This window comes from Lontra canadensis, unplaced genomic scaffold, assembly GCF_010015895.1.
Source record: "Lontra canadensis isolate GAN:19392208 unplaced genomic scaffold, GSC_riverotter_1.0 scaffold34, whole genome shotgun sequence".
Lineage (NCBI taxonomy): Eukaryota > Metazoa > Chordata > Mammalia > Carnivora > Mustelidae > Lontra > Lontra canadensis.
In genome coordinates this window covers 12,071,971-12,097,977 of record NW_022631028.1, presented here as the reverse complement: position 1 = coordinate 12,097,977, position 26,007 = coordinate 12,071,971, and the positions used below count along the sequence as shown (strand labels likewise).

General features: G+C 36.3%; 1 protein-coding gene and 1 non-coding gene across 11 annotated transcripts in view; one reads left to right on the top strand and one right to left on the bottom strand.

Moving 5' to 3' along the window:
* Positions 1-26,007, bottom strand: part of CHL1 (cell adhesion molecule L1 like) — a 207,008-nt gene that overhangs the window by 106,803 nt on the left and 74,198 nt on the right. The window lies entirely within an intron of this gene.
* LOC116873626 lies at positions 14,196-14,298 on the top strand. The gene has a single exon (XR_004383866.1). It is a non-coding gene; the product is annotated as a U6 spliceosomal RNA (small nuclear RNA).

Sequence of the window (26,007 nt, the reverse complement as noted above, 5' to 3'; positions counted from 1 at the left end):
AACTGACAGCCAAATGGTATTTGAAGTGCTCTATCAGAACAAGTACTTCCATAATACAGATCATTCATGCATTATTGGAGACAGCTTTGTTCTCTCTCCACAATGTTTGAAGTATCCTATGGTTTTAAAATATACAACGTTCTACCTTCCCTTGACTGAAAATAGCACAATTTTTTTAGAATTATTATATTTGTTCATACCACATTGAAAGGTATTTTTAAATATAAAATTAATTTTACTCACAATACTCAAATTACAATCTGCCTCCATATAAAGCCAAAATGTTTTACTTGGCCAAAAAAGAGCAAATGCAAAGTTAACAATATTATTTTTAAAAGAATAACATCACTTTAATTTTCTCACCACAAATTACACTTTTCCAATCCCTTTTCTTCCATTCTTCTTTTACCTACGTACTCTTTGATCCTTTTCTCTCATTATTTCTGATTCTCTACTTCATATTTATTTCCCCATCCTCTAAGTGGGACTCTGTTATATTCCCTTCACTTGAAACATTTCCAATCTATTCCCTACTCACGTATTAATTTCAAGATCTCCTACATTTCTTTTAACTCTTCTTTAATGCACATTCCTCTTCTCCACACTTCCTATCATTTCAACCTATTCCCCTGAATTCACTATCAACACTACTGTTGTAATTATATGCATATATATTTCAAGAAACCTAAACCACCACCAAAAAAAACCCCAAAACAACAATAACAAAAAAATAACCTCATGTACATTTGGTCTAATTGCTCTGCTCTAATTTAAGCCTGTACTATCCCCCTTACAGTATTCTGTTCTTGGTAGGATAGGTAGCTTTTATATGTCTGCCTCCCACCTCTTCTCATTTTTTAAAATAGTTTCCCATAGATTTTTTTTTTTTTCCCCCAGGTGTGGGCTCATGGTCTAAGGTGGGACACTTAGAACCTCTAACATTTCCAGGTCACTGTGACAGGTAAAAGAGATGAACCTGTGACCCAGATGGGGGCAATGAAATAGAATTTCTAAACTCGCTTTTCCTTTGTCATCATGAATCTATGAAAACATGAGTCAGAAACTGCCAATGACCATGGTTCTAAACTCTTGGTGAAGTAAATGAGAAAAGAAGAGAGAAGAAAAGAGAAAAGGAAAAAAGGAAAGAAATGTATACAAATGAAAGAGGACTTCAACCACCTCCATTTTGACTTCAGTTGTATGTTTGTTTGTTTGACTTTTAGTCTGTATATTTCTAAGTTCTCCTTTCCTGCTTATTGTTTAACTCTGGCAAAAGACCAGAGGAAAAAATCATCCCATGATGGGAACCGAAACTACCCCCTCAAGCAATAAAGACTGCATGATTGACTCCAAGAAAATGATTGACCTGGAGGCACCTGGGTGGCTCAGTGGGTTAAGCCTCTGCCTTTGGCTCAGGTCATGATCTCAGGGTCCTGGGATCGAGCCCCGCATCAAGCTCTCTGCTCAGTGGGGAGCTGCCTCCCCCTCTCTCTCTGCCTGCCTCTCTGCCTACTTGCGATCTCTCTCTGTCAAATAAATAAATAAAATCTTAAAAAAAAAAAAAAAAAAAAGATTGACCTGACCATCACCACCCAGCTGCAGTATCCACTGACCATCAGCCCACATTTTCTTTATATGAACTTCTAAGTACTTTCAGCATTTTGAAGACAGCCTTTGAGACATTAGTCCAACTATCTTCCTAGTGTTGGCCTAACTAAATTAATCCCTTTCTTGCTTCACTATCACTCATCTCTCTGCTTTTTGATTTTGTCAGTGCTGCACAGCTGAGCTTGTCTGTTTGGGATCTCTGGAGTCAGGTACTCTGACACACATCCTCTTTGTGTGCTCTTTACACAAAGAGAAGCAGAGATGGGTGTGAGATTTGAGTCCTAGTACCAGGTATTTCTAAGGCCGTGTCCACCCATATTTTCACATGGTTTTCATATATGATGTAATGAATTCTATATTTGGTATTAAGTAGCTTGAGTTAAGTTTTTGTCACTTGCAGTATCTATAAAAGATACAAAAATGCATATATTTGAGTACAGATCTTAACCCAGTGATAGGCCAGGAATAATTTCCAATTTGGAGAAAAACCAAGTAAATATTTGTCAGTTAAGAAATTAAGTGTGTAATGCGGTGTTAAAAATAGAAGTTTCAGCTGAGACCACAAGAAACTATTCCAAATAGTACACTACATAAAATGCAGCATTCACCAGGGAAAGGTGAAACTCCTTACCACATCAAAGATTTTTTAAAAATTAAAAAATGAAACACTGAATGTAAATTAGAAGAGTATTTCCTTGGGGAGAGTTGTGTTATGAAACTCATTCCCACCCCCTCCCCCAGGAAGGAGACATGTTAGGGCTCTATCTTCTAAACTCATATCAAATGAGAGAGAATTAAGAGTTAGTGATGATTTTATAAACCATTTACAATCATTTCTTAAAACCTAAGACTGGGATCAGTAGAACAGAGCATACTTCTTCACCAGATAAGTGGCCTGACATTTGGAAAGCAGCAAATAGCTAATAGTGAAGAAACTACAAAAGAAAAGACAGTCATTGCTTTGCTTTATCAGCCTTTTTCATTTGCTTAGCAAATTGTCCTTCATTGACATTATAATACTTCCAATTCAAATTGCATACCCAAAGGCAGATAATTTATTTTTCATTGTTTTAGAATAGGCCTAAGATTTCTCTTTACATTTTTATTTAGAGATCCTGGTAGAAGTGGATGATTCAGAACAGAAGGAAAAAAAAAGTTACTTTTGAAGAGAAGTAGAATTTGTCAGCTAAAATACGCCTCAGTGGCAGAAGGATTACTATAGGCTTATTATCTTTAAGAAACAGAAGGCATATGAGAAACTTGGAGTTATTCCTTTGTAAAAGACATTTACATTTATAAGGAAATCTCCATTTGTAAGGGTGTCTTCCTGACTGTACCAGGAAGGGGTGGGGGGAGACTCTAAATCTAGAAGCTCTTCTCCATAAGAAGGCAACAACTTAAATCTATGTAACAAACTACCCTTTGTTTACTGTGCTTTTCCTGGTACCCTTCCATATGAGGCCGCCTCTTTTCCCCAACTCTTCTTTTCCTTTAAAGGAAAGAAGGTACTTAAGATGATGACTTGGACGATTTTGGAGAGTTACTCAACTTTCCTGAGTATCTCCCATATATACAAGGTATACATGTTATGAAACTCACGTTTGTTTCTTCTCCTGTTAATCTGTTTTTATTACAAGGTTTTTCAGTCAAGAACCTAGAAGAGTAGAGGGAAAATTATTTTGCCACATCCATACATTCAAAGAACAAAACAATGGGTAATTCTGCATCCATGATCTCTTATTATTATTATAACTTCAAGCAACTTTTTCATATGTTTTTTGGTGGTAGTGGTGGTGGTTGGTGGTATTACTTTTGTTTAAGTATTACCCCTGTAAGTCCCAGTCAGTGCCTTTGCCCATTAGTCAAAGGGCAAATAATGTTTAAGCAGCTGCTCCTTCTGTCCTTTTGGAGCACTAGAAACTCTCACAAATTAAATGCTGTTTGCTCTTTGACTTCTACCCTAACCTTTATGGTGCAGTAATTGTTTATGTAAGGAAAGTAATTCTGCATGGACCTTTAGTTCCTCCTTATTCTAACAGCCCATCCCCAAATACATGAAGTCCAGCTTTGTCTCTACACTCTGTTAGATGTAAAATGGGGATTGGAGCGCAAATTGTGTCTTGTAAACAAAAATGAACTGGTGGAATCATATTTATGGCAAACACAGAAGAAAGAAAGAAAGAAAGAAAGAAAGAAAGAAAGAAAAGAAAGAAGAAGGAAACAAAAAGGGAGGGAGAGAGAAGGAACGAGGGAGGAAGGAGGGAGGAAGGACAGAAAGGAAGAAGGAGAAAAAAAGCCAAAGTTCTGTCTATAAATTATCATTTTAGTAAGTATAATTACAATAACAGTAATCTAAAATATCTTAGAATGGCATGACAGTGTCTGGCACACAGCAAGCATTCCATAAATGTTTATTAAACCAATAAAGAGGAATAAATTAATGACCTGTAATTTTATGCCAATTAGGCATATATTATCATGCATTTTCACAGTGAGTAGTCTGAAAGCTGAATTCTAGTTAATTTCACTTCTGAAAGTAAAAATACATTCCATCCTGGGATGTGGTGAATCCAACTTATTAATTATGTTGACTACATTAGTTTTCACTGTGGTATACTTTGGCTAATATAATAACCACATTTTTAGAAAAAGAAGAATATATGCACCCCCATGTTCAGTATTATTTACAATAGCCAAGATACAGAAACAACCCAAGCATATATCAATGAACAAATGGATAAAGAAACTGTGATACACACATGCATGTGCACACACACACACACCAGAATATTATCCAGCCATAAAGAATGAAAATGTGCCATTTTCAACAACAAATTGTCTTTTGTATGTGGTCATTGTTTTTCAAATATCACTCAAAATGTAATCCTAGTTTGCTTTTCTAAGCACATGCAATTAAATATTACATGAGTAATAGGAGTTCTGATTAATTTATTTTTCTAGTTAAGACTCAAAAATAACCTGCTTGATTCTAACCTTTATTGTTAAAAATCTTTTATAGCCTTTCCACATAATAGCAGTAGGAAGTACAATGTAACACACACAAATGTATTCAATGATGTCTTCAAGTCATTTTTCCAGAATCATCACTTGGAATCTTTGACAGGAACAAGGGGGTGAAAGATGCAGGACATTTACCTGCATCTCAACAAACATTAGAACATATTCAGCTTGGGGCACCTAGGTGGCTCAGTGGGTTAAGCCTCTGCCTTTGGCTCAGGTCATGATCTCAGGGTCCTCGATTCGAGCCCTGCATCAAGCCCCGCATCATCGAGCCCCGCATTGGGCTCTCTGCTCGGCGGGGAGCCTGCTTCCTCCTCCATCTCTCTGCCTGCCTCTCTACCTACTTCTGATCTCTGTCAAATAAATAAATAATATCTTTAAAAAAAAAAAAAAAAGACCATATTCAGCTTGATCTTTGATTCCTGAATATATATCCTATATTTATGTACTGGCCTTGTTTTGTTTTGTTTTACATAAACACTTTTTTTTTTTTTTCCAAAAAAACAGGGAAGTATCAAGCTGGTTGAGAATCCAATCTACTTCTTTCCCAGCTAAGCAAGTTTTCTTTTATAACTACGACCTCAGCATTTCTAAACTTTAATAACTTCACAAAAGTTCATTACTTAAAGGAAATGCAATATTTACTTTCTAAACTAACCTAAAGCACTGTGCTCTATCTATATATTTATATCCAAACTTAATCAATAAACACAAGCCCATAAATCAGGTTGATAATAATCATTAAAAAGCACTGGTACTTCATTTAGGTAAGAATATCAATTTTTCCCCCTAACAAGATTTACCTCTTGGGGCATGAGGAATCAAGCTTACTAATTATGTTGGCTATATTAATTTCCACTGTGGTGCTATAGACAGTGTTTCTAATATAATACTTTTATTATTAGAAAATAACTATTTTAAAAGGATATACTGAATGCCTAAATAAGTAAAATAGCAAATTAAATGAGTCTATGGTAGGGGCAAGGAAAACTTTGTGATTAAATATATACACTTACCATAGATAGCCCCTCAGTGCCTAAAAGATTAGAACCCCCTTCAAGCAACAGCTGCCCTGTTTGGAGTAACAACACAACCTTCATGGTCCTGACTTACGCATTTTTAATGAAAATGATATGTCTGCCACTTAGATATGTTTACAGTACTTAAAATACAGAGTCAGCATATCTGGCATGTGAACTTACATGGAATACTTTCATCATTTCCAGAGCTTTATATACAGTAGTAAATGCAACAGAGAATGAGACACGGATAACAGATAGTTTTAACATAATGAAAAGTACAAGGTGAACCACTGTCAGCTCTTCCTTCTCCTGCTTAACACTGATACCAAAATAAGCACTTGGACTCAAGGCGTAAGTATAAATCCTGCCTCAGAAGAAGTATTTCCAAACATGCAAAGGTTATATTCATAAGCTGAGCTGCAAAAGACAATTTTCCTGCTGTGAGGCTCGACAGGACCAGCACAGTCAGCAGGATGTTAAAAATCCTTCTACAGACATATGTTAGCAAAGCTACCGGATGGGTCCAAGGCTCATTATGCTTGCTGACAATCATTTTGAAAAAGCACAGACCGAACACTTCTAAGGCAGCCAGTGCAAATACAGATCAGTCAACATTTCAAAAAAGAAGAAAAAGGTCCTTTAAAAATCTCCTATTTGAAGAATAATTATATATTGGTAATTGCATTTATCGACGTTCAGAATTTTTTTCTTCCATGACTGCTTGCATGAACCAAATTATTTATACTGTAAGTTTATACTGATGGTCCTAAACCACTGTTACAAGAAAACCAAGTGTATGGCCAGCATGGTAGGGCTTCTTCCCACTGCTGGATATTTAATTCTCTGTGAGGAACAAAGAATAAAAAAACAAGACCAAAATCAACATGAGGAAAACTGTATAGGTACTTCCCCCATTTCTTTTGCAACTGAGCGCAAAAATGAAAAATGCAGGTAAATATATAAAAATAAGGAAACAGAACTAGGCTGATGTGTCTCATACTGCTATAAGGTTACAGTTTATATGTCCAGGGGACCAAAATATTCAAAAGTCATTCTTTGTTAACTGCAAAGTTAACAGTTTCATTTGTTAACAAATCTTTTGTCTTGTCCTTGCCTTAAGGGAGCCACTAGTTTATTATTAATTTCAAACATGTATTAAACAGGCAATCTTCCTTTTACAAAAGGCCCTGTATTAATGCATGAAACCATACAGTTTCATTTATAAATTAACACAAATGAGAATTACTGTTATTAAAAATAATTACAACAATCATCATAGTTAACATTTTTGTGTGTGCTTACAGCTGTACTCATTTTAATGGCATTTGATGTTCACAATGATTCCACAAAATTCCTCTTACAAATGAGAGAAGGGGTATGTACAATCCCTGAAAAGATTTAATTGAATGCCTATTACATTCCAGGAATAGGCCAGGGGCCGGAAGCAGAAAGTGAGGAAGACATGGTTCCTTCCCAAATTGTATTAGTCAGGAATAACTAATTAGAATTTGACACTGAAATAAGCCCGTAAGAAATCAAGAGAAGAAAGGATACACTAAACCAAGGTGTTTGATTCATTAAGTGACTAAGAGCAACTAATCTTTTTTCTAACCTAAAATGCTTATACAGCTGGTCCTCATTATTTGTAGGCACCATATGTATAAATTTACCTAGTTGCTGAAGTTGACTTGGTCCCCCCACATCAGTACTCAAGGCACTTTTAAGGTTATATACAAACATGTAGAGATCAAGGGAATTTCGAGTTGCCTAACAACCTGTTTCAGCTGAAGTTAAACATGGTGATCGTCCACCTTCTTCTTTCAATTCTCATACTGCATGTGAGTGTTCTTTCCACAGTCTATTTTGTTTTTCTCATTGTTTATGCCTTTCACTGGTGACTTTGCTATTTAAAATAGCTTGCTGTTTTAAAAGTGAATCGTTGAAACACTGCCTTGTGTTCTAAGTGCCAGAAGGCTATGATATGTCTTGTGGAGAAAACAGTTATAGCAAGTTTCATTCAGGAAGGAGTTATACTATTGTTGGTCCTGAGTCCAATGTTAGTGAATAAAACATTATGTATTAAATAAGGTGTCATTAAACAAAAACACACTTAAAACAAGGTTATGAACTGATCAGCTGACGGAATGTTGTGACCAGAAGCTAACAGAAACCTAACCCTGTATTTCCCTTTTGAGCCAAGCTTCAGCATTCATTCAGTATTTATGAAAACATTACAGAATATAAATACCATGAATAAGGAGATTCAGCTGTAAATGTTTTTGTTTTTAGTTAGATTTTATAACATCTCTCATATTTCTGAGTTTCAGAATAAAACTTTTTTTATTTTATTTTTTTATTTATTATTTTACCTTAATCAATAAGAGATTAAGCAAAAAAACCACAAAGATTAAATAACATTATTAATTAGTACATTTACAGAATTAAATAGGATACTAAGTTTTCATGTCTTTAGGGAAAAAAGAAATAAACTTTGCAACAAGTGCATTTTTAATCCCCAAAGTATTATGTGTATTTGTTCCACAACTCCCTTTTAAATGAAGAATGGTGTTTTCTTAAGGAAGACCAAGAAATTAAAGCAAAAATAAATGATGTCGTCTATCTACCTAGCTATTGCACTATCTATGGTCTGTGTTTTTTGTTTGTTCGGGTTTTTTTTTTTTTTTTTTTGCTTGAATCCTAGGCTTCTAATTCACACATTTTCCCCTAGATCACACTTCATTGTGTCATTTGATCTGTTTTCTGATGGAAGAGATATTGATTAAAGGCTTTCAAAAGGATGGAATATAGGAAACACAATGACTAAATACTTCTCAGTTTCACAACCAAGCTTGTCTCAAGATATGCTGAATAACAAGCCTTTTCTCTCTATAAAGATGATGTTCCTGATCCTGTTGATTAAAAAAAAACTTTAATGTCCATCCCTGTGGACAAAGCCTGACATAAAGAGAATAGGAAGATAACATACCACACACGTGCCATGTGTCAGGAAAATGCTGAGAGCCTTGACCAGTAGAGGTGCGGGGCTGTCAGGGAACCACTCACACCCCTACATGGCCTCCTCTAGTGACAGACAGCATTTATGAATCAGCAGCCCAGGGGTCAGGGTAAAAATCTGTAGAAATGGAACTGAGCCAGAAAACAGACTCCTAAGGAACAGTAAATCTATACCCTTGACCTCATTAGCAGCAAACTGTAACCAATTGCTAATTACCTTATGGCTGTATCGTAAACTATATACGTGTGTAAGTAAACTGATATGTGTGTATATATATAAATTGCGTATGTAAATTCTACATATGTTTGGCACCAAAAATTCCCAAGAATCAAACATGATGATTAGACTTAGGGAAAGGAGATACTAGATAAACCATTACCATCTAATGGAAAATGAAGGTTAAATCTTGAAGTAGTTACCAACTTTCTGTTGGAAAATACATAAATTGGGTTAAATGTATGTACTTGAGCACCTTAATTTAGTTTGTTTTGATCTGTATACTGAGGAGAAAATTCAGTCAGAATCCAAGTTGGGGAAAAAAAAAAAAAAGCCAGCTAAAAGACACCAATAAAGATTCTTATTAAATCCAGTTAGTTCCATGTATTATAAATGTAATCTAAAGGGTTAATTATATCAAATCAAAGACTGGCAATTAGAATCTCTGTAGATGAAATTTTAGGATTGATTCTAAGATCACCAAGAGATGACTCCTTCATTGTTCCCGAAGCACATCCCCATTACAACATATTACCACCACAACATCGTCTTTAGTAGCTTGCACAAGTAGATACAAGAAAAACAGGAGAAGATAATCCAAGACGTAAATCTGCCCGGGGAGAATTATGGTTTGAAGGAAAAAAAAAGATCATCAACACCTACTATACACTGAGAGTCTATAGGTGTCCAGGACCAGAGTGAGGAACAAGATAGACTTCGTCACTGACCTATTAAAATTTACACTTCAATGCTGGGGGAAAAGGAAAGATAAATTAAAAAAAAAAAAAAAAAAAAAGCAATTGTTTTAACTGCCAAGCAGGAGACCAACTGGGTGCTATAGCCAGCACTGGGTGTGCGTGGCTATCTCAGAAAGGGGACTCAGGAAGGCCTCCCTTAGATGGAAATATCTAAGCTGGAACCAGAATTACGAAAAAGGGAGTGATGAATTCTATAAATTATGTCCACTATAAACTTTGTTGTTTATTCTAATTACATTCCATTATAAAAGTGGGAAGAAAAAACTACCAGAAACAACCATACTGGGGAAAGCTGAACGATAGCATCACAAGACTGGAAACACGGCTCCCCTCTCATGGCAACTGTTTTTTTGGTTTCGTTTTTTTAATATTCCATTTATTTATTTGACAGAGAGAGGGGGAACACAAGCAGGGGGAGTGGGAGAAGGACAAGCTGGCTTCCCACAGAGCAGGGAGCCCGATACGGGGTTGGATCCCAGGACCCCAGGATCATGACCTGAACTGAAGGCAGACGCTTAACGCTTAACGCTTAACGACTGAGCCACCCAGGCGCCCCACGGCAACTGTTTTTCTTTCCTACCTCAAACACCAAGGCAGAGTCACAATTTGTTCATAATTAGCAGCAACAACTGAAGCTATGGGAAAACCCTGGGGGTTTTGTTGTTGTAATTGTTTTTAAGCTACTTTTGGAGGGAATAAACATTGCTGATAATAATCGCTAATCATAACAATTGATGATAATTGAATCAGTTGATTCATCAAGCAATGGTTATGTACTATGTATGTTACATATAATATTGCATTTAATCCTTACAACAACCATAGAAGACAAGGGTTATTATCCACATTTTACAGCTGAGTAAACTGAGGTAGAGTGTAGATAATCTGTCCAAGATTACATTGCTGTGGGGGAGTCAGGCTTGTATTCCAGAGTACAGTTGGACCTTTGAGATTTTCAACTATGGTAGAAAGGAATATTAAGGAAAGAATGAAAATCATTACCTAGTCTGGCTCCCTGTATTCATCTCACTGTGCTGAACTTTGTACTTGATTACTTAACAGCAGTATAAAAACCTACTTTGGCTTCTCTGGTGACACTACTTTTTAAAGGCCAATGATATTTGTAGAGAAGATGGTGGGCTTCTTCAAAGTTCACTGGAATGCCCAACTCACGCAGCTGTAATGATGTCTTCATCAAACGAAAACTACCTTATTTTGTAATTTTGTAATCTCTTTCCTTTTATAGAATTCTACCTTTCAACAACTGTGTGACTTACAGCTGCAGCTTTGACTTGATCCAGAATCTAGCATAAAAGGTGAAGACCTGATAATGAAACCCTTATTCTAATTAATTTTTCAATCATCCTTGTAAACAGACTTTTACTTCCGATAGGTAAATCTACTTTTAAAATCCAAGTATATGCCAAATGGTTTACTCAGGATTTTTATGTATACAGAAAACATTCATGAGCTTATATATATACAGCAAACTGTATTGTTGTGATTGGTCAAAGAATGACAGCATAGGTCCTGTAGTATTTTATATTTAATTTCATTATCTACTACCAATAAAATTATAAATGTATCTACATACTCAGAAGTTTATAGGGTTTTTTACCACAAATGCATATAATTATCCATATTGTTACGCCCACCTTAAAATGGGTGTCTCAATCTAATTCAAATTTATAGAAAAATTAGAAAGGTTTGAGTAATGTCTTTGAATCTACTGAAGTTAGAGAGAGGAGACATTGTTTTGTTTTGTTTTGTTTTGTTTTGTTTTAATTTATTTGAGAGAGTGAGCAAGTGAGTGTCTGCATATGTGAGTTGGGGCAGGCTGAGGCACATAGGGAGAGAATCTTAATCATACTTTGAGCTGAGCATGGAGCCCAAAGTAGGGCTTAATCCCAAAACCCATGAGATCACGATCTGAGTTGAAACCGAGAGTTGTACACTTAACCGACTGAGCCACCTAGGTGCCCTAAGAGGAGATTTTTTTTTAAATACTTTATTTATTTATTTGACAGAGAAAGAGAGAGAGATCACAAGTAGGCAGAGAGGCAGGCAAAGAGAGAGGCGGAAGCAGGCTCCCCGCTGAACAGAGAGCCCAATGCGGGCCTCAATCCCAGGACCCTGAGATCATGACCTGAGCCGAAGGCAGAGGCTTAACCCACTGAGCCACCCAGGCACCTAAGAGGAGACATTCTTAAGATGAAAATCATTTCCCATCTTTCTTTTAAATATTGATTTCAGGTCAGGATTTTCCTTTGAGTAGCTTTTTCTGGTCATGCCCATCTCCTCAGTGACAAGTTGTGAAGGTAGAAATGATACTTGTTGTGTTCTCTTAATAACTCCTAGTTCTTGACACATGGGATATTTAAAGGCCTGCATATCTTATATTTGGTTTTTATAGTCCGCTTGTCATGGTATCCTTAAAGCAATGAAAACACTACATTGATAGAACTATATACTCTCATTAAAAAATTTGCTGGACTTTGCAATTAGTTTGGAACAATTCCTAATGATTTCTACACAAACACTTCAGTGTTGTTCACATACAGATGGTAGATAAGTACATCAATATGCCAAAAAATGCTCATCTCTTCACATTCATAATAAAGTCTGTTTGCCATAAAAAATAAGTCAACATGAATAAATAATTCATTCACTTCTTTGCTTTGATGTCCTCTTACTACTCAGTGCTCACATGAAATGCCACCTCAGAGTCCTTGCTAGTCCACTAATGCGGTGTAACCCCAGTCACTCCCCTACAACTATGTGTGTGATTATCAACCAAACATTTATTAGTGATATCTTTTGTTTAGTTATTTGAACTCCTCCCACCCTCTCTGGTTATTTCCAAAATTGGTATGCCCCACAGGGACTTATATTTCCATAATGTAACCTGTAAACCAGTAAAGTACCTGGCATATAATAGGTATATAATAAATGTTTACTGAATGATATGAGTAGATCAATGAGTGAATGAGTGAAGACCTGGAAAACACAAATGTAAATACGTTAATTTATGAAATAATAAGCCCCATCCTTAGTCACTGTTAAACAATAATTTTTATGAATAGGTGTATTATGATTAAAAAAAGGGGGGGATGCTTTTCTACCAGTAATTCTCAACCAGATGAGGGAGGGAGGGATTTTCCCTCTACGGGGTATTTCACAATGTCTGGAGATGTTCTGTGGGTGTCACAACTGGGAAGGTAATACGGGCATCCATTGGGAGGTCAGGGATCTTGCTGCTAAGGCTCCAACATTGCACAGGATCATCTCCTAAAGAAGAGGAATTATCCAGTCCAACATTTAATAATGCCACCACTTTCTACTATTTTTCACTCCTCATACGTATTTAACACCTATTTATTTCTTACACAACTACCACATGCTAATATTGAATTCCTGTGAGGAAAAAGACATGTTATAAATGTATTATAAAGATTGACTAATACATGGTTGGCTGGCTAGACTGCTAGATGGAAGGATAGATGGATACTTCATAGACATATATGTGCATACATAAGTAGAAAGATAATCCCAACACTGTGTAAGACTAAAACCATATGATGGCTAATTGCACGAAACTTAACTCTTGCTATCATCTAATCATGTACCCACAGAATTGTTACTTTTTATTTTTTATTTGATTTTTTTTTCAAGATTTTATTTATTTATTTGACACAGAGGGAGAGCATACAAGCACGGGGAGTGGAAGGCAGAGGGAGAGGGAGAAGCCGGCTTCCCAGCTGAGCACAGAGCCAGATGTGGACCTCCATCCCAGGATCCTGGGATCAGGACCTGAGCCGAGGGCAGCGGCCTAACCAAATGAGCCACCCAGGTATCCCGCCCCCATTCTTTTTAAATAATAAAATATTGGACTATGTTAATAAGATACAATTAACATTGGGGAGAGAGTGTATGGTAATTTTGGCATTAAATGCTAATGATATTTGTGTTCTTTTTATTTAAATTCAATTAATTAACATATAATATATTATTAGTTTCAGAGATAGAGTTCAGTGATTCATCAGTTGTATGTAACACCCAGTGCTCATTACATCACATGCTCTCCTTAATGCTAATGACATTTGTGAATAGCATGGCTATAAGTGAGAACTAGTCACCAGGGTTTAGTTAAGTGTGCTATGAAATAAATATAATAATGTCTTCCTTCAAATAAAAGGCATGTGTCTCCTTTCCATAAATGAAAATCACTTGTCAAGTGAGATCTGTATTAACTATGTGGAAGGAATGTTACTACAGTATGTGAGGAAGAAGAAAACTGAAATCAAAATTTTGAGTTTGAGCAGAGCCAGTTAGAAAACACTCAGAGGCCCTAAATAGTGGGACTTATCCCTTAGATCAATGGATGGGGGAAAAAAAATCTTGTGTTTTTTAGAAGAGGTGCTATATTCCATGAATGCAGTGTATTCAATGAAATAGGGTAAAAACAGCAAAGGCAGGAGTTATATTGAGAAGGACAGAGGTTGCTTCTTCTGAATTTTCCTCATTTCTATTGTAGTATGGAGGGATCCAAAATCCTTACTTTACTAGCGCATATACTAAAATTGGAATGATGTAGAGAAGAATACCACGGCCTCTATATAAGGATGACATGCAAATCCATAAAGTCTTCTGTATTTTTCAGTGGAATAACATATTCAAAGTGCTAGTGGTCAACAAAGATTTCTATGTCTTGCAAAACTATCCTTTAAAATTAAGGAGAAATTAATACATTCCCAGATAAGCAAAAACCAAGGGAATTTGTTGCTAGCATATCTGCCCTACAAAAAAAATTAAAGCCTTCAACCTGAAATGAGAGAAAACTAGACATTCACCTGAAATCTACACACACACAAAAATAAAGAACCCTAGTAAACAGAAATATAAAAAACATTATATGCATTTCTTGTAACTCTCTTCTTATCCTATATGATGAAAAACAATGGCATAAAGATGCAATTGGTATGACAAAAGCAGCACAAAAGACAGGAGGCAATGGATATACTGGAAAAAAAGTTTCTAGGGGGCGCCTGTGTGGTTCAGTTGTTGGGCGTCTGCCTTCAGCTTGGGCCGTGGTCCTGGGGTACTGGGATCAAGCCCTGCATCAAGCCCCGCACCTGGGTCCCTGCTCAGTGAGGGCCTGCTTCTCCCTCTTCTGCTTCCCCAGCTTGTGTTCCCTCTCTCACTGTCTCTCTCTCTCTGTCAAATGAATAAGTAAAATCTTTAATAAAAAAGAAAGAAAAGAAAAAAGTTTCCATATACTATTCAGTTAAGTCATTATTTATATGAACTAGATTGTTTTAGGTGAGATGCTAATTGTAATCCTCAGCATAACAACTAAGAAAAAAAATTTAATAACAGAAAAAGAAGAGCTATAAAATGATATACTAGAAAAATATTTAAAATGAAAGACAGCAACAGAAAAACAAAAATATAGACATGTAGGGAAAAAAGCAAAATAATAGATGTCAATTCTATCACATCAATAATTACATTAAAGAGATTGCCAGAATAGTTTAAATATGACCCAAATAGGTGCTGCTTTAAAGTAAAAAACTTGGGTTCAAAGATATTTACAGGATGATGGAAAAAAATATGTATGCCTTGGAAGAAGTAACCAAAACAGATCTTGGGTGGCTATACTATCACTAGACAAAACAGACTTTAAGAAAAAAAAAAAAGTTACTAGAGACAACAAGGGACATTTTATAATGGTAAAAAGTCAGTCACAAAGATACAATGATTATAAACAAATTTACCTAAAAACATAGCTCCCAAATACACAAAACAAAAACTGAAAAAAATGAAGGGAGAGATAGGCAATTCAACAATAACAGTTGAAAATCAATACCTTGTTTCAATAATAGACAGAACAACTATGCAGAAGATCAACAAAGAAATGGGAGCCTTAGAGAGGTCCAGAAGTTTCCATGGACTTCTGTGGGAGAACACAGGAATTGCTCAAGATAAAAGCCACAGGGCTACTGTACCAAGATGAAACAGACCTTTATTAATAAGAATTTTCCACAGAAACAACTGAGTGTTTGTGTGTGTGTGTATCTATATCTATCTGTACATAAATGTGCACACACACACCCACACACACACACACGCACTCAGGGAGACACAAAGAAGTTTCTCTCTTTCTTTTTAAATTTTACCTATTTGACAGAGAGAGAGCACAAGCATGGGGAGCAGCAGAGGAAGTGGGAAAAGCAGGCTCCCTGAAGAGTAGGGATCCTAACATGGGACTCGATCCCAGGACCCTGGCATCATAACCTGAACCAAAGGCAGACACCCAACCAACTGCACTATATAGGCAGCCTTGAGAAAGAGGTTTCTTGTTTCTCTTAAGGAATTATCTCGCACAACTGTGGAGACTTTTTAAATCCAAAATCTGCAGGGTAGGCTAGCAGGTTGCAGAATCAGTGAAGAATGACAATTTCATTCCAAAGGCAGTCCATTGGAATATTTCTTCTTCCTCGGGGAAAGTTAGACTCTGTTCTCTTAGGGCCTTAACTGATTGGATGAGGCCCACCCATATCACAGAAGGAAATCTGCTTTACTTCAAGTCCGTAATCTAAAGGTTAATCTCATCCAAAATTATATCTTCACAGAGGATGCCTGGGTGGCTCAGTGGGTTAAGCTTCTGCCTTCCACTTGGGTCATGAGCTCAGGGTCCTGGGATCAAGCCCTGCATCAGGCTCTCTGCTCAGCAGGGAACTTGCTTCCCCCTTCCCCTCTGTCTGCCTCTCTACCTACTTGTGACTTCTCTGTCAAATAAATAAACAAAATCTTAAAAAAAAAAAAAAAATCTTCATAGAAACATGTAGAATAATGTTTGACAAAATATCTGGACACTATGGCCCAGACAAGTTGACCCATAAGATGAACCATCACAGGACTCCAATGATGAGTTGGATAGATGATGTCGCCAAGACTGACAGAGGCCTAATAGCATGAGCAAGACTTGAGTGGACAGTAAAAACAGGAGGGTTTGGGGACCCTGGTAGTCCGGAAGAACCAGTCTGATCACAATTTTACCAGTCCCACGATCTATAAGAGGTGGCGGTCATAACTGGGTGACTGACATTAAACGTAAATGTCAAAGGATTGTCCTGAAGGCAAGCAAGGAACTACAAGCTACCACAAGACTGAATATTCACATCCACTGCACTCCTGATTCGTGGAAATTCCCAAGCTCCTTGGCAATTTCCTGGGGTATAGAAGTAGAAAAAGGAATAATTCTGAAACACTGAGAAACTAGGGAGATTAAGTTACCTAAAATGACTGCAGAGTTTCTCACCATGAACATTATTCAAATTTTAGACTGAATAAGTTTTTGTTGTGAGAGGATCTCCTGTGCCTTTTAGGATATTTAGGAGGAGCACTGACCTCTATCCAGGAGAGGTCAGCAGCACCTGTCATCCCAAGTCATGACAATCAAAACTATCTCTATTCATTGTCAGGTGTTCAGGGGATGGGGGCACACAAGCAACCCAGCTGAGAACAGCTAGGTTAGAGACTGTGATATTGTTAATTGGAAAATTATCTAGCCAATTATGTGTGTGTGTGTGCGCGCGCACGCGCGCGTGTGTGTTGACAGGGGAACTTACTAATAGTTAACTCACAAAACCAGGGAGGAGAGGTTTCCATTCTAGTACTCATAAGACAAGAGTATTCATTAAATTCATTTACTGAACTAAACTCCAACCAACAAAGAAAAGTTCTAGTTCATCTCTTTAGCCTTCACTGACTCCTCATATTAAAAAAGTGATTTACACTTACAAGAAAAAGAGTGATGTACTTGATTATAGTCAAGGTGATGGTTATAGTATTGGAACCTCCTGACTCTTCACCCTAGTGCCCATTCTTAAATGCTCACCTTTAAACTGATTCAGGTGTCTTTGTCAGATCCTGCTCACATGTAGTAAACATACCAGAAGCAATTATAAATCAGCTTTATCAGTAATAAAAATGTTTCAGCATTTTAATGTTTACTTAAGTTATTTTGTAGGTCCTCAGTTTGCCCTTAAAAATAAAATTATTTGTCACAAATTGCTTTCGTTTTTTAAGAAGAATGCTTTTTAATTTTCTTGACATGTTTTGTCGGAAAATGGTTCAGATACAAGATGTCAACACGGCAGTCTTTTGAACATTGCTTGCAAAATCTCCCATTCATTTAGGTACAAACTGCCATTGCTCTTTCTAGCTTTAAAAGAAATACCTTTAGTATATGAATAACATTTTTAAACATGTTGTTTTATTTTTACATTTTATCTTGATCCTCACTTAGCAAAGATATGCCTTAAGGCCAATACAGTATCAGTATAGATCTTTTTATTTTTATTTTTTGTTTAGTAGAAACTTGATTTTATTCCAAAATAACCCTAATCAGCACTTAAAAAAAAAAAAATGGACAATGTGGGGGAAAAAAAATCTATATTTTCATGCAATGGTTTTACACTCCATATTAAAAAAAAAATGCTTGCTAAGTACAGGCATTAACACATTTTCAAGGGACTTTTCAAGTGCATTTTTCCCCCTTGGCTCAGCATTTCATTTTTGCAGTGTCTATTAATCAAGTCTAAGCAGGCTTTAAATCCCCAATCCCTACTTCAGATTATTTCACAATTGCTGTCCTCTTCTCTCTTTGTCTCTAGTACCATCTTCTCTTGATTCCATTGTTTTAGTTCAGCTCTTTGCCCTGCACTTTCAATCATCCCAAGTCCACCATCCTTTGAGAACAACAGCCATCAATTTCTAAGGCCATACAACAAGGACTAATGTTTATACTTTCAAAGGGAATTCACTGAATAATAAAGACCATTTAAGAAATGCCAGGAAAAATTGATTACTCCAGAATACAGAGCAACCAGTCCAGACTGGAGAACAGCACCCTTTAGACATAAGAATTTCTAGAGAGAAAGAAAAAGAAAAAAAAAAAAAAAGACTAAAATCCATCTTTGTTCTTTATTGTATTTGGATATTAAAACTCACAGAATCTAAGCAGCACTTAATCAAGAAGAGGGAAAGACAATAGCTATACATTTTAAGAAACTAAAGATGTATAAGAAGATCAAAAAATATGATAATGCATAGAACCAGATACTTTCTCCATGGAAAAATTATTTGATCAATAGAGTTTTACTGTTTCATTGAGGTGGAAAGGCACAGATAAGTGGCTGCCTATTTTCTTCTGTATTATTCTTAAAAGTAACTGATTAAATTGCTAAGGATCTATTTTTCTCAGGTATCTGTCATAATTCTAAATGTTATTATTCTGGTGCACCTGGGTGACTCAGTGGGTTAAAAGTCTCTGCCTTCGGCTCAGGGAGTGACCTCAGGGTCCTGGGATTGAGCCCCGCATGGAGCTCTCTGCTCAGCAGGGAGCCTGCTTCCCTTTCTCTCTCTGCCTGCCTCACTGCCTACTTGTGATCTCTATCAAATAAAAAAATAAAATTTTAAAATAAGGTTGTTATTCTATAGGTCCATCTTATGCATGCCTCTATAATAATAGTAAGATCTGGGCATGAGATATATAGTGAGAAATCAGAGGAATTTCAAATTGCTTGAAACCATGGAAAACCAAGGACAAGCCCATATCTGAAACCCAAGCTTCCCGGATTTTTCTTCCACAAGATTTGAAACAACATCATTCCTTGCTTTGTTCCAATCCTTGATGAAGTTCAAATACTGAAACGTTTTCCTGTCTGAAATTTGCAGACTGCCATTCAGAACTTCACAGAATATTACCTTGACTGAAAAACTGTGCGTGTACCTCTGCAAGGAATGGTCTATCTACTCATTAGCTCCAATATCCCAAATCTACCATTATGTTTCTTGAAAGCTACAATAAATTGCTTCCAAATACAATTTCTTCTCATCCCTTTTATGGGCCTTATAAAAAAGCAGCAAATCAGAGAGGAAAACAGGTTAATTTTATGCCAATCACAAAACCTAGTGACAGGTGTCGCCGTATGTTGCGACAAGATCTCTTGGCCATGGGTCATTGCTTTGAAAGGAACTAACGAATGGCTTGCAGTACTGCAACACACTGAAAGGCCCCCTGGGATCTCATGCAAAGATCTCATGACAGGTATGAAATTAACTCGTGGTATCATGGTATTTTCCAAACATGACAGCTTCCAGAATAGTTGCCACTTAGCACAGTGGGGATTGTGGGACGAACTGCAACATCTAGTAAATGATTTCAGTGGGATCTTCTAAGGGCCATAAGAAAAACCATCCTCCCCACACCCCCCCCCCCCCCCGAGAAAATGTGGAGAAAGTTAAAATTATAGAAGGTGGGGCTCAAATATGTAGCAGTTAAGCAAAAATAATTCTGCTTTGGATACTCTTGTAACTTTAATTTGCTTCCTGGACTAATTTCCACAGAGAAGATGAATAAAGTATCCATTATTATAATTTTGAAGAGCTCTTTATTTCTTCCTTGAATTAAAACAAGGGTTTCAGTCATGAGCTGAAGAAGTACTGGAGCAAACATGCTTTTTCGCAGCACAAGAGTGCGCAGGCGTGCACACACACACACACACACACACACATACACTATGGCTGTACCATGCAAAATAAAACACTAATGCCCACACTGTAACTAAATCTCATAATTACGTTGCATGGAAAAACGTAAATTCTGGAAACAGTAACTGTAAAACTCTTTGTTATAGAAAAGATAGATGTTAAAAGAGCAAAGCAAAACATTTGCATCATATAATAAATAAATGTGTCACAAGCTTCCTTTACTGACTTCTGAGTTAATTGCCTTTTCTATATCAATTCCAAATGCCATGTCAAAGATAATAGGAGGAAATGAGCAAAGAGGGAAAAGGAAGAATAGGCAAATTTCACATTTAGAAATAAAGTCACATAAACAAAGGTATTTATTTTCTTTGAATTCCTAATATAAAAACAAAATGCAAGTTATGACTGCAACTTTTTTGCATAATTTTCACAGTATAAGGTAAGAGAAATCACAAGTATAATGATTACAGCTTGAAAAGCAGGCAATTGTTAGTCCTGAAAAGGATAAAAGGAACATGTGACTATAAACGTGGTAGAGAATCAGAAATTACACAGGATTCAGTGCTATGTTCTTCTGCCAACGGACAAATTAAGTGTATTAATGTTATGTGTGTATACAGATAAAGACCATTAACTCTGGTTTCACAATCTGGGCACTAGAAGCTAACTCCTGGTTCTTTATTTTGCTTTTTTTCAACTTAAATTTTCTCTAGAATTCCTTTATATTCTAGCATGTGGACATTATCATTTAATTGTAGGACTGTGAATACCTTAATTACAAAATAATACCCTTCAATTTCTAAGCAGATGTCCAATACATTAAGATCAGTAAGCATTTAGCATATATAGAAACTGATTTCCTAAAATGACAATATGTGTAACAAATACTATATAACAAATACTATGTGCCAAACACTGCTCTAGGAACTTTACAAGCACTTCATTTAACCTTAATAATAACAATCCTATAAGATAGGTACTATTAATATCTCCAACTTTCAAATGAGATAATGTGGGTACGGAGAAGACAGGGTCATTTTAACAAGTCTACAGCCGGTAAGTGACATACTCTGGAATTGGACCAGAGTCCATCATCTTTAACCTCCATGATGCTATGGAAGTCCTTCCCACATCATTGTACAACAGACTTTCCAGGCATGAGGTTTCCCTTCGGACTCCCATTCTTTCTTGCTATGGCCTCTTATTTAAACATCATGGTCAAAGAAAATGGAGTCACTGGATTCCTTTAGTTGTACTACACCACCAACTTTCTAAAACCCAACTGTCTTTTAGGCAAGCTAAACTCTTCCCTTCTCCCTCCCTAACCTCCCAGAAAGTCTCTAAAGAAAGGCTACTGGAAAAAGGCAAACAAGTGGTCCCTAAGTATCCACTGTTCCCTGTCGCGACATCCTAGAAACCATCTGCTAGCTCTCTCTGCAGCAAAGTACTAAGTATTTCACTATGATGGGCAAAATTTTGTCATTCTACATAGCAACTAAAATAATTTATAAGACATGGGTTTTTTTTCACAGAGATAAAAATTTTTTTCATAAACCACGGCTGTCATCAATACACAGCAATAGAAATAATACATATGTTAAAAGTACCTATAATATAACTGGAAAATAAGAAGGATATCTGCTTCTGTCCTATACATTATGGATTTATTTTTTCAAGCTGACAATGGATATCTGACCAATGAATATAAAGTTTAAATAACAAATCATTTTGATACAGAAAAATAAATCCATATAATGTTAGTATGATACTAGATGATAAGTCACACAATGATTAAGAGTTTGGCCCAGCCCTACCACTCAATGGCTATGTAAACTTGGGCAGTCACTGATTCCCACACCCTCTCCAATCTAAGGGGCAGTTTCATCATTAGTAAGTGGACAGAATAATTCCAACCCACAAGTTGTTTAAGAATTAAATGCCTACTATAAGTCTAGTGCCAGGAGGCATTGAAGATACAGTGGTGAACAAGACTAGACTAGAGTCCATGCTAACAGAACTCACTGTCTACATTGCTTACTTAGAAATGGAAGATACTGTTTCTTATTTCATAAAAATGCTGAGGATAAGCAATGTGCATGGCCCACCAGAATGAAAATGAAGACACTGCAAAGATCACAGTGGTTTATACATGGAAAGTGTAAGAAGTCAATATAGCATTAATAATATTTCTTGCATATTATCAAATTGGGTAAATCCTCATACAAATAAAAGAAACAAGAAAAAATTGTGCATCGATTAAGACAGAATATACCTTGTACTTCACAAACTGTGGGAAGCAATTTTCCAACTGCAGATGTCTTAAATGTTCCTGAAAATGGTCAAAATTATTCTATTTAAATTTTCAAAATCATGTTAGGAGAAACCAAACAATGTGCTGCTTAAAGAAGGGAATTATTTAGTGATGTAAATGTCAACCCAACTCACACTAGAGTAAAAAAATTGCAACTAACAATATAGCAGGAAATTCCAGTGCAGTATCTGGGTTTAGAGGATTGTAGGTAGATTAACTTGAAAGTCACATCTTTTCTCATTTAACTTGTCTAAATAGTGGGCATATCTGTTCTGTTTAAAGACAGCCTTAGTTGGCTTAATAGTTTTGAACGTTCTAATTTGAGGATGGTTTATCTTAAGCAAACATATTTATATTGAAATAGTAATATGTTTGAATATTAACGTGTGTGTGTGTGTGCGTGTGTGTGTGAATGCACAATGTTTTACAGGGATTAGAAATTACATGTGATATCACACTCTTTCTAGATTTGTCCTTTATGATATGGTATATATGTATATTAGCTACTCTACTAGATATACATACTATATATGTATACATATACTATATATGTATACTATGGTATATATGTATACTAGTATATATGTATATGGTATATATGTATACTAGCCAGATAGTTATTTAAATTTAAATTAGTTAAAATGAAAGATAATTTAAAATTTATTTTTTCAGTCACATTAATCACATGGAAAGTACTCCAACAGCCACATGGGGCTAGAGATGAACATAATGGACATTACAGATATAGGACATTTCCATCATTGAATGAAGTTTTATTGAGTAGATCTGATATAGACATTCATTCATTTTTACATTTATTTTTACTCATTTATCTTTGTTTCTTTACACCACAAACATTTATTAAGGACCTACCATGTGCCAAGCCCTGGGCTAAACCATGGGATAAAATGATAACCAAATATAGATATTGTTCCAATTGCCATGAAACTTACATTCACATGGGATAAACAGACACTAACTAAATGTTCATGCAAATAAAGTTAAAGCTGAAAATATGATAAGTGCTAAGAAGGAGAGGCAAGTGGTATAATTTTAGAGGGAGAAGACTAATCTACCTAGGAAAGATGACTCTCGTGAAGTTACCGTTGACATGAGATATAGGATGTGCAGGAGCTGGTTCAGCAAAGAGGGAAGAAAGTGTAGTGAACAGATGATCACGTGCAAAGGCTCTGTGGTTGGGAGGGCCTGGAGAGTGTGAGGGAGAAAAGATCAGTGTATGGGAACTGGTAAAGAGAGGGTGAATTTGGTTAAAGTTGATCCTGGTCCATATTATTGACACCTTGTAAATCATGTAAAGAGCTTGTCTTTACCCAAAAAGAAACAGAAAGTAATTTTAATCAGAAAGGTGGTGTGGTCAGATTTGTTTCAGAAAGACTCTCTGGGTACAGTATGGAGAACTACAATATGGGCAAGAGTAATAAGGAGTAGTTAGGAGACACATCTATGCATGTTACCATCTCTCCACCTGCCACCTCTAGTTTAAATATAGGCATGAAGATTATAATTTAACAATAAAAAGCATCCATATTAACATGGCTAAATTTTTAAAGGAGTTATTATGATAGAAAACAAACTTGAACTCAAACTTGTGGACATGATAATTTCATAACATATGTGATTTTTGTTTTTTTTTCCTATCCACAGAAGCAATAGGAGAAGGAACAGACAGGGAAGAATGTGAAAATGCTGAATTTAGCGCCAAGCCAATATTGATCACACTTAATGGTAAAACAATAAAGGTCTAAAGAACCCAGCTCCTGTATAACATTAAAGGAGATAATAGGAGTGCCTGGGGGGGCTCAGTCAGTTAAGTGTCTGACTCTTGGTTTCCTGTCAGGCCGTGATCTCAGGGTTGTGAAATGGAGCTCTGTGGCTCCCTGCTCAGCACAGAGTCTGCTTGGGATTCTTTCCCTCTTCCTCTCCCTCTCTACCCTCTCTCCAATAAGTAAATAATTTTTTTTTTTTTTTAAAAAGGAGGTAACAGAGGCGAAGTAATTAAGTTTGGGAATGGTAATTTCCTCTAGGGAATTAAAGAGCTTAAATACCTGTGTAGGAGACAACTAAACCAAAAACACATTGATTCAGGTTCCTAGACGAGAAATTCTCTGTTGGCCAGGGTGGTGCAAAGTAACCACTTTCAGAGGGTGCAGTAATATGCTCAAAGGAGGGGCAAACTCTTTTTTTTTTTTTTTTTTGGCCATGAAAAATCCACTGAGCAAATTCTAACTATTTTAAACCCAGTCAAAAACAAAAACTAACAGAAAACAATGAACTCCTTGCTGTCTCTAGAATATTTGCTAAGTTCCTGCTTTCCTACAGGCTTTGCAGCTGCTGCTCCCTTCACTTGAATGACTCCTTCCCAGATCTTCACAGAGCTGCCCGTCATTCAAATCTCTGATCCAAGGTCACCACTTCGTGAGGCTTTCCTTGGCTAGCCTGTCTAACAATGGCCCATGTCCTCACTTTGACTTAATAGGAAGTTATCACCATCAGACACTTTATTACCTCTTTATTGGCTGGGCTGTTTGTTACCTCCCGATATTAGACTATAACTCCTCTAAAGACAGAAATTTGTCTTACTTACCTCTATCTCCCCAGAGCCAAATGCCTGGCAATTACTGGAGTTCAGAAAGTAAAAGGTGTAAGAATGACTAAATGAATGATAGGACAGATCAGCGTGGGAGTAGAAGCCCAGCAGTCAGTTCATCTTTGGAACTTATGCCACAAAATATGTTGACTGTTGCTTTTGAACTATTTCAATATAAACTCTTACCTGATCTTGTAATTTGTTTCCACAATGTAAACAACTCTGCAGTCTTTCTAGTTATGAGACCTAAAATTCTCTTTTGCTTAGGGCTACTGGACATTGAAAGTGGCATGGCTCATGCACTAACTTACTACATAAGCTACACGAGGGAAGAATCCACGTCCAATTCATCTTCCGTATTTCCACAGAACCAAAAAAATAGTGCCTTGTAACAAAAGAAGTCTGTGCTCTCGAAATGTTTCTGAGAGGAAAGAGGAAAAGGATAATGGAAGAAGGCTTAAAATTTATGAACTAGAAATGCACACATTACTAAACCTAGGACTTGGAAGAAGATCATAAAGTCCATTCAGAAATGACAAAGAACAGTGTGTGGATAAGAAGAAAAACAAACAAAATTATGAATTGGAAATATGTCTGTCTGTACTAAGACTTGAAGAGTACAGAAGAGTCTGTGCAAATTCTGCAAAGAGCAACGTCATAAGAGAATTACAGCAACAACTATAACAGAAATGTAGACACACTCTGAGACTTTCAAAAGCATAAGTAATTCCCACAATATTTTTTACATTGCATACATGTGCTTGTATAATGAAAACATGTTTTAAATAACAGTAGCAATATTATGGTAAAGCATAAAAACAATGAAAATTAATTTTCATTAATCCATTAATAAAGTAAATAATAAATATAAGAATTCCCTGCATTCATAG